This window comes from Salmo salar, chromosome 03, assembly GCF_965601325.2.
Source record: "Salmo salar chromosome 03, fSalSal1, whole genome shotgun sequence".
NCBI classification, from domain to species: domain Eukaryota; kingdom Metazoa; phylum Chordata; class Actinopteri; order Salmoniformes; family Salmonidae; genus Salmo; species Salmo salar.
The window spans coordinates 35,304,198-35,318,675 of NC_138293.1; positions in this window are offsets into that span (position 1 = coordinate 35,304,198).

Here is a 14,478-nt window from a genome sequence, read left to right on the forward strand (position 1 = left end):
GTGGAGCTAGGCGCTGCAGGGCCTGGATTAACCGCTACATCACCAGAGGAACAGAGGTGGAGTAGGATATGGGTACGGCTAAAGGCTATAAGAACTGGTCGTCTGGTGCGTTTGGAACAGTGAGTAAAAGGAACAGGCTTCTGGGCGCGGAAGAATAGATTCAAGGCATAATGTACAGACAAGGGTATGGTAGGATGTGAATACAGTGGAGGTAAACCTAGGCATTGTGTGACGATGAGAGAGGTTTTGTCTCTAGAGACATCATTTAGACCAGGTGAGATCACCGCATGTGTGGGAGGTGAAACAAACAGGCTAGCTAAGGCATATTGAGCAGGGCTGGAGTCTCTATAGTGAAATAAGACAATAATCACCAACCAAAACAGCAATGGACAAGACATATTGACATTAGGGAGAGGCATGCGTAGCCGAGTGATCATTCGGACCAGTGGGAGGCTAGGAGAGCTGGAGACACGGCGATTCAGACAGCTAGCGGGCAGAAGGGCCTTAGGGGGGACGTCGCGACGGAAGAAGTCTGTTATAGCCCCCTTGGACGGTTACATCGGCAGACCAGTCGTGTTGTATTGGCAGGGCTCCGTGTAGGCAGTAAAAGGGTTCAGGCCACATGCCAATTGGCAAAATAGGTATTGTAGCCCAAGAAATTGGCTGATGGTCCTCTTCAGCTAACAGTCTGATATGCTCTCGACAGCTAGTGGGCCGCAGCTTGCAGGCTAGCGGATGGGCCTTCAGGGGATGTCGCGATGGAGGAGCCTGTTGAAACCCCTCGGGCGGATTACGTCGGTAGACCAGTCGTGGTGGAATCGGCGGGGCTCCATGTCGGCAGTAAAAGGGGTCCAGGTCAATTGGCAAAATATGTATTGTAGCCCAAGGCTGATGGACCTCTTCAGCTAGCCAGGAGATGGGCCTAGCACAAGGCTAATTCCAGGCTCACTGGTGCTTGCTTCGGGACAGAGACTTTAGCCAGGGGGTAGCCACTCGGATAGCAGCTAGCTAGCTGCGATGAGTCAGGTGAAAAGGTTCAGAGCTTGTAGTAGGAAACCGGAGATGTGGAGAAAGAGCAGTCCAGTATGCTCTGGGTTGAAACGCGCTGTGCAGACTGGCAGGAGTTTCCAGGCTAAGGTTAGCTGATGACTAGCAGTGGCTAACTGACTATTAGCTAGTAGCTAGTTAGCTGGCTAGCTTCTGTTCAAATCAAATCAAATCAAATTTATTTTTATATAGCCCTTCGTACATCAGCTGATATTCTCAAAGTGCTGTACAGAAACCCAGCCTAAAACCCCAAACAGCAAGCAAAGCATGTGAAAGAAGCACGGTGGCTAGGAAAAACTCCCTAGGAAAAACTCCCTAGAAAGGCCAAAAACCTAGGAAGAAACCTAGAGAGGAACCAGGCTATGAGGGGTGGCCAGTCCTCTTCTGGCTGTGCAGGGTGGATATTAAAACAGAACATGGTCAAAATGTTAAAATGTTAAAATGTTCATAAATGACCAGCATGGTCAAATAATAATAATCATAGTAGTTGTCGAGGGTGCAACAAGCACGTCCGGTGAACAGGTCAGGGTTCCATAGCCGCAGGCAGAACAGTTGAAACTGGAGCAGCAGCACGGCCAGGTGGACTGGGGACAGCAAGGAGTCATCATACCAGGTAGTCCTGAGGCATGGTCCTAGGGCTCAGGTCCTCCGAGAGAAAGACAGAAAGAGAGAAAGAGAGAATTAGAGAGAGCATATTTAAATACACACAGGACACCGGATAAGACAAGAGAAATACTCCAGATGTAACAGACTGACCCTAGCCCCCCGACACATAAACTACTGCAGCATAAATACTGGAGGCTGAGACAGGAGGGATCAGAAGACACTGTGGCCCCATCCGATGATACCCCCGGACAGGGCCAAACAGGCAGGATATAACCCCACCCACTTTGCCAAAGCACAGCCCCCACACCACTAGAGGGATGTCTCCAACCACCAACTTACCGTCCTAAGACAAGGCCGAGTATAGCCCACAACGATCTCCGCCATGGCACAACCCAAGGGGGGGGGGGGGGGGGGGGCGCCAACCCAGACAGGAAGACCACGTCAGTGACTCAACCCACTCAAGTGACGCACCCCTCCCATGGACGGCATGGAAGAACACCAGTAGGCCAGTGACTCAGCCTCTGTAAAAGGGTTAGAGGCAGAGAATCCCAGTGGAAAGAGGGGAACCGGCAAGGCAGAGACAGCAAGGGCGGTTCGTTGCTCCAGCCTTTCCGTTCACCTTCACACTCCTGGGCCAGACTATACTTAATCATAGGACCTACTGAAGAGATAAGTCTTCAGTAAAGACTTAAAGGTTGAGACTGAGTCTGCGTCTCTCACATTGGTAGGCAGACCATTCCATAAAAATGGAGCTCTATAGGAGAAAGCCCTACCTCCAGCCGTTTGCTTAGAAATTCTAGGGACAATTAGGAGGCCTGCGTCTTGTGACCGTAGCGTACGTGTAGGTATGTACGGCAGGACCAAATCGGAAAGATAGGTAGGAGCAAGCCCATGTAATGCTTTGTAGGTTAGCAGTAAAACCTTGAAATCAGCCCTTGCCTTAACAGGAAGCCAGTGTAGGGAGGCTAACACTGGAGTAATATGATCAAATTTTTTGGTTCTAGTCAGGATTCTAGCAGCCGTATTTAGCACTAACTGAAGTTTATTTAGTGCTTTATCCGGGTAGCCGGAAAGTAGAGCATTGCAGTAGTCCAGCCTAGAAGTAACAAAAGCATGGATTAATTTTTCTGCGTCATTTTTGGACAGAAAATTTCTGATTTTTGCAATGTTACGTAGATGGAAAAAAGCTGTCCTTGAAACAGTCTTGATATGTTCTTCAAAAGAGAGATCAGGGTCCAGAGTAACGCCGAGGTCCTTCACAGTTTTATTTGAGACGACTGTACAACCATCCAGATTAATTGTCAGATTCAACAGAAGATCTCTTTGTTTCTTGGGACCTAGAACAAGCATCTCTGTTTTGTCCGAGTTTAAAAGTAGAAAGTTTGCAGCCATCCACTTCTTTATGTCTGAAACACAGGCTTCTAGCGAGGGCAATTTTGGGGCTTCACCATGTTTCATTGAAATGTACAGCTGTGTGTCGTCTGCATAGCAGTGAAATTTAACATTATGTTTTCGAATGACATCCCCAATGACATCCCTGTTGGGGTTTCCGGTTCTAAAGCATAGAAAATAGCAGATCCATACCACATTGGGTGAGGCGGGTTGCAGGAGAGTATGTTGAAACTGAGGTTAAAAATAAAAAAAATAGATACGAAATATATGCTAAGGAAAAAATATATATTTACACGGGACACAACAAGACGAAGACAAAGACGTCTGAACTGCTACGCCATCTTGGAAAATCAAACTAACTTCTACACCTGTTGTATTCGGCGCACGTGACAAATAAACCTTGATTTGATTTTCATGTGTTTAAAATCAAACCAATCTCTCACAGCCCTTTGTCTCCTGTTTCATCCCACCATTTTAGTTGTTGCCATCAGTTATACATGTAATTGATAAGATTTCCCTGAATTTTTGTCATTCTGGTATTTGTGTTTTCATGTATGTTCTGTTGTGACTTGTTATAAACTCAGTCAGCTTATAGATGTAATGGCTGTCGTTATGTAGAGAGGACTAAGGCGCAGCATGTTCATCATATATATTTATTAAATAAATGTGACCACGAGAAAAACCAAGAAAGCCAGACCGACAGTTTCACAGGCTATACTTACAACAGCAGTGCAGCAACACATCCCTAATTATAGGACTCTCAATCAAAGGCAACTATAAACACCTGCCTTCAATTGAGAGTCCAACACCCAATACCTAACATAGAAAATATTAAACTAGAAAGGACATAGAAATACAAAAAACATAGAACATAACCCAAAACCCGGAAATAATAAATCAAACACCCTTCTAAACAAACCACCACCCCGAACCACATAAAACAAATACCCTCTGCCACGTCCTGACCAAACTACAATAACAAATAACACCTACACTGGTCAGGACGTGACAATAGAAAGCATAACATATCATTAACCATTCCACAAATGTGTAATTTACACCCACCAGAATCAATATGCATGAGAGATATCACAGACATGTTCAGTGGGCACACCATAGCAAAACATTTTCCAACTGAAAATTAAATTGGACGGACTGTAGAACCTTCTCGTTTCACTCTGTTTTAAAACATTTTCCACAGATTGAACACGACCCATCACCATCATACTACAGCAACCACTTGATGGATCAAATGGAATTTTTTTTACCCTTACACTCTGTGAAGCTGAAGCACCATTCAGTAGGCCTATCATCACCTCTACATCATTAGAGTGCCACTGCCTCCTCTTCTGGTCAGTGGAGTGGTGCTTGAATCACCATGAAGCATGCTTAAACAACCCCACGTGGGTCAAGCTCTGATACTGCTCCAAAAACATGATTGAAAGGAACCACTTTCTGTAATTTTACAAATGTTAAAAAATATATATGACAGTCCTATAGCACATGATAGTATGATTAATATATTGTCGTCAATGATGAACTTAGATTGTTGCATGGGATGTATGTGTACTTGATGGGCTATTTATGTACTCATAAAAATGTGAAAGCGTCTTCAGGCTGTCGTGCTTTGTGTTCGTCTCAGTGTATTTTATTTTGGTGGTAAATGTATCACAAGCTTATTGACTGTGTTCGATCACTTTATTAGCAGCAATCCAGGGTTCCACTAGAACCCTGGAGCGCTACAAAAAAGTGATCGAAGCTGCAAATATTGCATCGTCAATGGGTCGTTCTTGAATTGTGGTGGCAATTACGTCCCTTGCATTTGCAACCATGAAAAACACATTTAAATAACAAATAGTTACACATCATACATGTTTTTGTTTATATTGAACTGTCTATCAATGCTCAACCATAATGCAAATCCTTTATACTGCAAAGCGTTATGTTTATACATTGTTTAAAGTACTTAGGGATAGCATATTGGCTTGGCCCAGTAGTGATGCTTAGCATTGTAATGACATGGTTTGGATATCAATCTATTATTTTTGAATGCTAGAAAGTGAACAAAATGATTTAATATATTCTATAGCGCAACAACAAAAAATATAATATATAGTCTGTAATAATGTCTGTCCCTCAGTTGTATGTCTTTGGTGTTACCGCCTTGAAAATCACTTATTACAAAGTTAGACAGTACAAGGTCCTTGAGCATTCCCACTGACCACAAACTAGTTGAATCAACATTGTTTCAACGTAATTGTCAACGTATTGTTATGTGGAATCTACGTGGAAAATACATTGGATTTAAAAAAAAGCCATCAACAGTTGTTTTGAGGGGGAAATTTCAACAACGGGATTATGTCATCATGGTAACCACATTCCAACATAGACAAACCTTTTTAAAATATATTGCATTTGTATCTTTAAAACAATGTCAGATTTTCAACCTTACTGTATATCCATTGTCAGAAAAAACTGTAGGCTGGACAGCACCTCCTAATGGAGAATTGGTCCATCTACAGTACCCTTTAGTCTCCCATTCAGGATTTTAACCAAGCCCAGCCCTGCATAGCTACGATATTTGTCACTGACTATTACCAATGTGCTATCATGAGAATGATCAGATAGTCACTGTTGCTATTCAAGTCATTCCAAATAGTATAGGTTTAGCAGAGCAAATGAAATGTGACCATACTTTATCACTCATATATCATCAATGATGTCATTTAGGCCCATATAGCGTTCACAAAGTTATCAACAGCTATTGCTTCAATTGAACTTAGAATTCAACAAAAAATAAACAATACAACAGGCCTAGGCTGTCAAACTCTGGTTGATTTCGAATTGAAATATATTTAGTGATATTTAATAGTTTTTTGTTGTCAACACAACCAAATATCAACATTTGAAGGAGATTTATCTCCTAAAGTAGTGTTTGTCAAACCATGAGACATCAGAAAATCGGTCTTCTCACAAAATTGTCCGTAGCATCCAAACATTTTGCCCTACGATCCGCACAAGCGTCTTGGGACTTGTCTGAAGTCAGTACAGCCAATCTGCCAACTTCTGTCTGTAGCGTCCGAACAGTTCGGGCTACACACTAATATGTGGAAAGGTCAGACTCTCACGAACATGTTGGATGTTTTGTTCTAGGATGCCCACAGGCCTACACAAGACTTGTCTGAAGATCTCCGATGCCATTTGAAAATATGAATGGAAGTACAACGCATTCGGAAAGTATTCAGACACCTTGACTTTTTCCACATTTTGTTACGTTACATCCTTATTCTGACATTTTTTTTTACATTTCCCTCATCAATTTACACACAATACCCCATAATGACAAAGTGAAACCAGGTTTTTAGAAATGTCTGCAAATGTATTTAAAAAAACAGAAACATGTTATTTACATAAGTATTCAGACCCTTTGCTATGAGACTTGAAATTGAGCTCAGGTGCATCCTGTTTCCATTGATTATCCTTGAAATGTTTCTACAACTTGATTGGAGTCCACCAGTGTGGTAAATTCAATTGATTGGACATGATTTGGATAGGCACACACTTGTTTATGAAGGTCCCACAGTTGACAGTGCATGGCAGAGCAAAAACCAAGCCATGAGGTCAAAGGAATTGTCCGTAGAGCTCCGAGACAGGATTGTGTCGAGGCACAGATTTTGGGAAGGGTGCCAAAAAATGTCTGTAGCATTGAAGGTCCCGAAGAAGCATTGAAGGTCCCCAAGAACACAGTGGCCTCCATCATTCTTAAATGGAAGCAGTTTGGAACCACCAAGACTCTTCCTAGAACTGGCCGCCTGGCCAAACTGAGAAATTTGGGGAGATGGGCCTTGGTCAGGGAAGTGACCAAGAACCCGATGGTCACTCTGACAGAGCTCCAGAGTTTCTCTGTGGAGATGGGAGAATTTTCCAGAAGGACAACTATCACTGCAGCACTCCACCAATCAGGACTTTATGGTAGAGTGGACAGATGGAAGTCACTCCTCAGTAAAAGGCACATGACAGCCCGCTTGGAGTTTGCCAAAAGGCACCTAAAGGACTCTTGGTCCATGAGAAACAAAATTCTCTGGTCTGATGAAACCAAGATTGAACTCTTTGGGCTGAATGCCAAGCGTCACATCTGAAGGACACCTGGCACCATCCCTACGGTGACGCATGGAGGTGGCAGCATCATGCTGTTTTTCAGTGGCAGGGACTAGGAGACAAGTCAGGATCGAGGCAAAGATGAACAAAACATCTCTGGAGATAAATATCTCTGGAGAGACCTGAAAATAGCTGTGCAGCGATTCTTCCCATCCAACCTGACAGAGATTGAGAGGATCTGCAGAGAAGAATGGGAGAAACTCAACAAATACAGGTGTGCCAAGCTTGTAGCGTCATACCCAAGAAGACTCAATGGTGTAATCGCTGCCAAAGGTGCTTCAACAAAGTACTGAGTAAAGGGTCTGAACACTTATGTAAATGTGACATTTCAGGTTTTTATTTTTAATACATTTGCAAAAAAAATGGGCAGGGCTTAGACTCTTATGGGTTAACTTAGATTTTTGGTTGAGATGGAGACATGATTCCGACATATTAATTATTAATTTGTATACGAACTGGAATTAAAGTGAGTGGCACAGATGGAACTACCAAGCATATGATAAATCTCTGAAATACAACAAACAGGGCTCTGAATTAACATTTTTCATTGGTAGCGCTGGTGCTCTCAACTTAAAAAAGGAAATTTAGGGGCACCAGAATTCATTTATTTATTATTGAGATCAAATAAAATAAAAGTTTACTCGTCACATTCGCTGACACCTTAACGTGAAATGCTTACTTACAAGTTCTTAACCAACAATGTACTTCAAGAAATAGAGTTAATAAAAGATTGACTAAATAAAATTACAATAAATCAATCAAAAAGTAACACAAGAACTGCACATAACAATAACGAGGCTATATACAAGGGGTACCAGTACCGAGTCAATGTGCGTGGGTACAGGTTAGTCAAGGTAATTTGTAAAGTGACTATGCATAGATAATAAAGTTAGCGAGAAGCAACAGTGTAAAAACAAAAGGGGGGGGGGGCAATGTAAATAGTCCGGGTGGCCATTTGATTAGTTTAGTTGTTCATCAGTCTTATGGCTTGGGGGTAGGAGCTGTTAAGGAGCCGTTTGGTCCTAGACTTGGCACTCTGTACTGCTTGCTGTGCGGTAGCAGAGAGAACTATGACTTGGCTGACTGGAGTCTTTGACAATTGTTTGGGCCTTCCTCTGACACCGCCTAGTATATAGGTCCTGGATGTCAGGAAGCTTGGCCCCAGTGATGTACTGGGCCATACGTACTACCCTCTGTAGCCCCTTACGGTCAGATGCTGAGCAGTTGCCATACCAGGCGGTGATGCAACCGGTCAGGATGCTCTCAATGGTGCGGCTGTAGAACTTTTTGAGGATCTGGGGACCGATGCCAAATCTTTTCAGTCTCTTGAAGGGGAAAACGTGTTGTCATGCCCTCTTCACAACTGTCTTGGTGTGTTTGGAGCATGATAGTATATTGGTGATGTGGACACCAAGGAACTTGAAAATCTCGACCCACTCCACTTCTGTCCCGTTGATGTTAATGGGGGCCTCGAGACTTCTTTAACATTAGACATCACGCACCAGCAGTTATTGACAACCAGACACAGATCCCCGCCCCTCATTTTACCAGATGTAGCTGCTCTGTCCTGCCGAAACACGGAGAAGCCAGCCAGCTCCATATTATCCATGTCGTAATACCGAGGGTAGTGGTGGTTTACTCACTCGCCGACGAATTCTCACAAGGCTCCCAGAGCTCCACCCCCTGTATTTCCATCTTTTCTTCACGCGAATGACGGCAGCCATCCCCTCCTGCGCCATTATGTTGGGCCTATATGAGTTCTAGCTTCTTTTGAAGCCCATGTTGTGCCCTAGAATCTTTTATGTAACACTGTAAAGACATGAGTTTATTTTTAAAAGCTAAAATCTTATTTCAAATACCTGTCATTGAAATTACAAAGTCATTTGTGGAATATTAGGTTTCTACATTGTGTAAATGCACTATTTGTCTTGTGAGATGCATTACACTCTTGGTGCTTTCATTACAACTGGGAACTTAAAACGAGGTCAAACAATTAAAAAGAGGTCAAATCATGACATCAGTGATCTTCAGGTTGGAAAGTCAGTGCTCTAGAAATATGCCAGAGTTTCCGACTTGGAAATCTGAGTTGGATGACCTTTCAAAACTATTTTTCCCAGTCGGAGCACATTTTTTTCTGAGTTCCCAGTTGTCTTGAACGCACTGAAGTCGGAAGTCATAAATGTCAGAGTTCCCAGTTGTTGTGAAGGCGGCATGTCTCTTTAAAAATGTCAGGTTTGTGATGAAGACATGCAAGATATCTGTCATTCATTCATTACTATGATCCACTGAGGTATAACATTTATTTTTACTGGTCTAATTATGTCGGTAACCAGTTTATAATAGCAATAAGGCACCTCTGGAGTTTGTGTAATACTGTATGGCCAATATACCACGGCTAAGGGCTGTATCCAGGCACTCCGCATTGCGTCGTGCAAATAACAGCCCTTAGACGTGGTATATTGGCCATATACTACACCCCCTCGGGCCTTATTGCTTAACTATATGATCTCCTGAAGAAGCTATCCCTTTTCCTTTCTTTCTGTTCCCCCACATTTGGGAATATACTGGTAAAGTTAGCTAGCTAGCCAATGAGGTAACATGACTGAACAAAGTGGGGTGGGGGGTCATACCAAAGATCATTTAGCTATTTGATTTGGAATTTTAAGACCCCATGAAGTATCAACAATATATATAAAACAATTATTTGATGAAACATTGACAACACTGCTATTTTTTTATTTGACTAATTATATTTATGTGGAGCCGTGGAAATCGACTCTAGTTAACATGTCAACATGTTAAGAAATGATATGTTGAATTCACATCTCTAACTCAACCAAAAATACAAGTTAAAGAATGTGATCAAGCCAGTGGCTTGGATGGAACATTCCAAGCAGTAAATACATCTCCTTTGTCAACCAAACACATTTCAGTATTACTTTTCTAAGACAGTAAATAGCCTAAGGCTTTCTCATAAGTTAATGTAACATTCATCCTTAAAGTTAATAACATATCCATGACCACACTATGAGGTTACTGTAGCTATACATTAAAGTAATCATATTCAATCCTATTCAAGCTCATTTGGTTCTACTATTAGATGAAGCACAGTTATAACACAATCTGTTTTATAAATAAACCAAATATCGGACATTGTATTTTCCCATTTGATCTTTGCTGTGCATTTAAATGGTAGAAAGCACAGTGATAGACATTTGGGTGACAACTAAACCAACATTTCTATTGGTATTTGGTTGTGCTTTTAGATAGTTGAAAGCAGAGTGATAACACATTGGAAATTCAACTAACTTTTGAATGTATTTTTGAGTGGGTGAATATAGGTTGTAAATTCATTGGTCAACGTCTCAACCAAATATGACCCAATTATCCAAGTTGAAATGACGTAGCGTGGCCTCCAGTGGCAAACAGTTATCAGGAGATAATCACACAAATTTGTTTAGTCCCCAGGTTCAGAACAAAGGCTGGGAAACGCACAGTATTAAATAGAGCCATGACTACATGAAACTCTCTGCCACCCCAGGTAATTCAAGCTAGCAATACAAGCTAGCAAAAAAACGGATTAAAAAAAAGACTTTAAGGCACAGCAGGGACTGTGAAGAGACACAGACATATTTATATATTTTGTATTGTATTTTGTATTGTATTATGTATTATAGTATGTAGTGTTATGTATATTTTGTATTGTATTTTGAATTGTATTATGTATTGTAGTATGTAGTGTTATGTATTTTATTTGTTGTTTTGTTTCCTGTTTGGACCCCAGGGAAAGTAGTCATTGCCTTGCCAGCGGCAAATTGGGGATCCTAATAAAATACTAAAATACTAATCGCACCCTTTTAGTATGTCATACATTTGAGGATTCCATTGATAATTTGGTTTGTCTAAATCCAAAGTGTCACTTGGGATTACTCAATTTAAATGAAGGAACATTTAATTAGTACAAAAAAAATGAAATGCATGAAATGAAATGAAATGAAATGAAATGTATGCATTCACTACTGTAAGTCGCTCTGGATAAGAGCGTCTGCTAAATGACTAAAATGTAAATGTAAATGTTAATTATTAATCATATCACTTTAGTAAATAATTTTCTAAAGGGTTAATGACCTTAGATTTGAGCATCTGTGGCCTTCATTGAAAAACATCCTCAATAACCAAAACATTTCTCGTAGGTGTTACCTTGGTCCCTTTCCACTGCAGCTTTCTGCCCCCCTCATTGTAGAACCTTTGACCCATATTTATAGACCTATCCAAGGCCTTACTGTCAACCATCCCCTACTCATTTAAAGATTGTCTGAAATGGGCCTTGACCGTCTTGCAAGTATTTTTGGAACTATCTGCGTACTGCACACAAAGTGTGCTTTCTGATGTTGTCAAGTCAAGTTACCTCAATATTACTAAAAGTGTCACGCAGGGGTAGATTTTGGGACCTGTCCTTTTTACTATTATATAAATAATATTGGTCTATCTGCAAAAACCTGTAACATTCATCTGTATGCAGATGACAATGTTGTGTGCGCTATTGCCCCTACTGCTGACCAGGCTATGTTAGAGCTGCAATCTGATTTTGTTGCCTTGCATAAAAAAATGGCACTTCATGCGGGGAAAAACGAAATGTATGTTGTTTTCTAATTCTCGTAGAAATATCTCAGATGGTTTATGCATTTATGCATTGGATGGTTCTTTCATCAAGCAGGTTCCCGCTTATAAATATATGGGCTTATTGAGCTGGATGAGCTAGTTTAAGAAGATGAGATTTAAAGTAAGCTTATTTTATAGAAATAGATCATGTCTCTCCCTAAACAGCAGGAAAGCAGCAGGCTGTACAGGCAACTTTTCTGCCAGCTCTTGATTATGGTGACACCACTTATCAGAATGCAGCAGCCACTACTCTAAAACTCCTGGAGGCAGTGTACCGTAGCGTGCTTCGCTTTATCACAGGTGATAGGTTTAATGCTCATCACTGCATCCTTTATCAGAAGGTCAGCTGAACCTTTCTAAATTCCCGCAGGTCACATAATTTCTCCCTTTTTGTTTACATAAGCTCTGCTGCACAAGCTTCTAACATATCTCACTTCTCTGTTAAAGTAGAAAAATATGGGGCACCAAACCCGCTCACAGGGTTGGTTAACTCTTGAGGTCCCTCATTTATCTACCAACCTATGTAAATCAGCCTTTAGTTTAACGCCCCCCATGTTTGGAATAATTTACAAACGTCATTACATCTGGAATTTCTGGTGTGAATGGGGCAGTTTAGAATACCCATGAGGGATGAATTCACTGAGGTTGTGTTTTGGTTGATGGTGATAATTTATTTGTGTTGTTGAAATGTAGTGTAAATTACATAAATTCTGTATCTTGTAGTTTCTTTTTGCTGTTTTAATGAATTCTACATTGATTTGTGACTTGTTTGTTCTCAGGTAACCATTGAGAATGAGACCCTGGTCTCAATTGGGCTCCCCTGAATAAAGAAAAGTGTATTACTCCTACTGGTGGCACAATGTTGTCCTAACGGTAAGAGTATTTAAAGTCATTAAGCTGCCATATTAGTTTATTTAGAATGGGAAGATGTACCCAAAATACATTTAAATAAAAATGTACTTGGAAAAAATAAGTAATTTTTTTCTGAAATGCCATACAATTCAAGAACAACCCCAATACTACCTCTGTGATACTAATGTAAGCAGATGCCTCTGACGACAAACGGTCCATTTGTGTATTTGGCAGGGCTTTTCAAGGTCAGGAGTTCCAAATGTAAAGAATAGGAACGAATGTGGGTGAGCCTCTGTAGATGTGTTTCAAAAACCGACAAATCCTTCAGTTGTGTTCAGCCTCCACACTCTTATTCCCCAGAGAACGTCCTTGTGAGCGTCATAGAACTATTCCCTATTGTTATCGATCAGTATATATAATCTGCATTACTCTGTTGAGCACCTTAGTGATTCACCTGCTCAGTAGTGGTTTAACAATACAGTGAACAGAGTGCATGTGTCACGTCCTGACCATAGAAATATGTTATTTTCTATGGTAGAGTAGGTTAGGGCGTGACAGGGGGGGGGGGTTCTAGGTTTTCTATTTCTATGTTGTCAGGGTCTAGTTTTGTATTTCTATGTTGGGGTTTTGTTTGGGATGATCTCCAATTAGAGGCAGCTGGTCCTCGTTGTCTCTAATTGGAGATCATACTTAAGTAGGGTTTTTTTTCCACCTGGGTTTGTGGGAGATTATCTTTGAGTCACAGTTTGTTGTTTTTGTCATTCAGTTTATTTATGTATTGCATAGTTTCACAGTGTAAATAAAATGTGTAACGACACACACGCTACACTTTGGTCCGCTTCTCCTTACGACAGCCGTGACAGCATGTCAACTGAAAGCATATTAAAAGGACTGTACGAAACACCGCTGTGGGCTACAAGCGCTGCAGGGATAAAATCCTATTTTAAACTAATTAGCCTAGATTTGACAACTGTTTTTCCAGGTTGATAAACAGCTGTTTCTTTGAGATTGAGCGGTAACCTAGAGTCTAACTGTTCTCAGTCTCTGACTGTCCTAGAGGCACACACGGAGGTCTAAGGATTAGTTTATGTTTCAACTGAAACACATCCAACCACAGCAATTAAAAGCCTTTGTTGATATGATCGCGACCCCCTCAGTGCAAAATAGTCACCCCACTATCAAGCATGTTAGAATATCCATGCCCATCCAAGGCATTATCAAATATTATTAACCTAACAACCCCTATTATTCCCAACCTTAATTACTGTTCCAAGGCATTCTCTCAGTATCAGTAAAAACCTATTTAAAGTTGAGTCACCATCAACAAATGGCAGACAGTGGGAATGCAGGGTACAATGAGATACGGATTTGCACCACAGAGGCACATCAAGGAGCTATCTGTCTCCCCTGGTGGGATTTTAGAGAGTAAACAAAGACATCAGGTGGCTCCTGAATTGATAAAAAATACAACCCAAAACATTCCTCTCTTATGGAATGTTCTGTGTCACGGAGTCTAACTGAGGAATTACTGTGCTCTGTCTCTTTCCTTTTTACACAACAACAGAAGACAGCCAGACTGTACAGCTTTGGCTCAGTTGGTAGAATATGGGGCTTTCATCGCCAGGGTTGTGGGTTCGATTCCCATGGGGTACCAGTATGGAAATGTATGCACTACTGTAAGTCGCTCTGGATAAGAGTCTGCTAAATGTAAGACATGGCATTTTCTATACTATATATGCCATTTTAGCAGACATCTTTTAT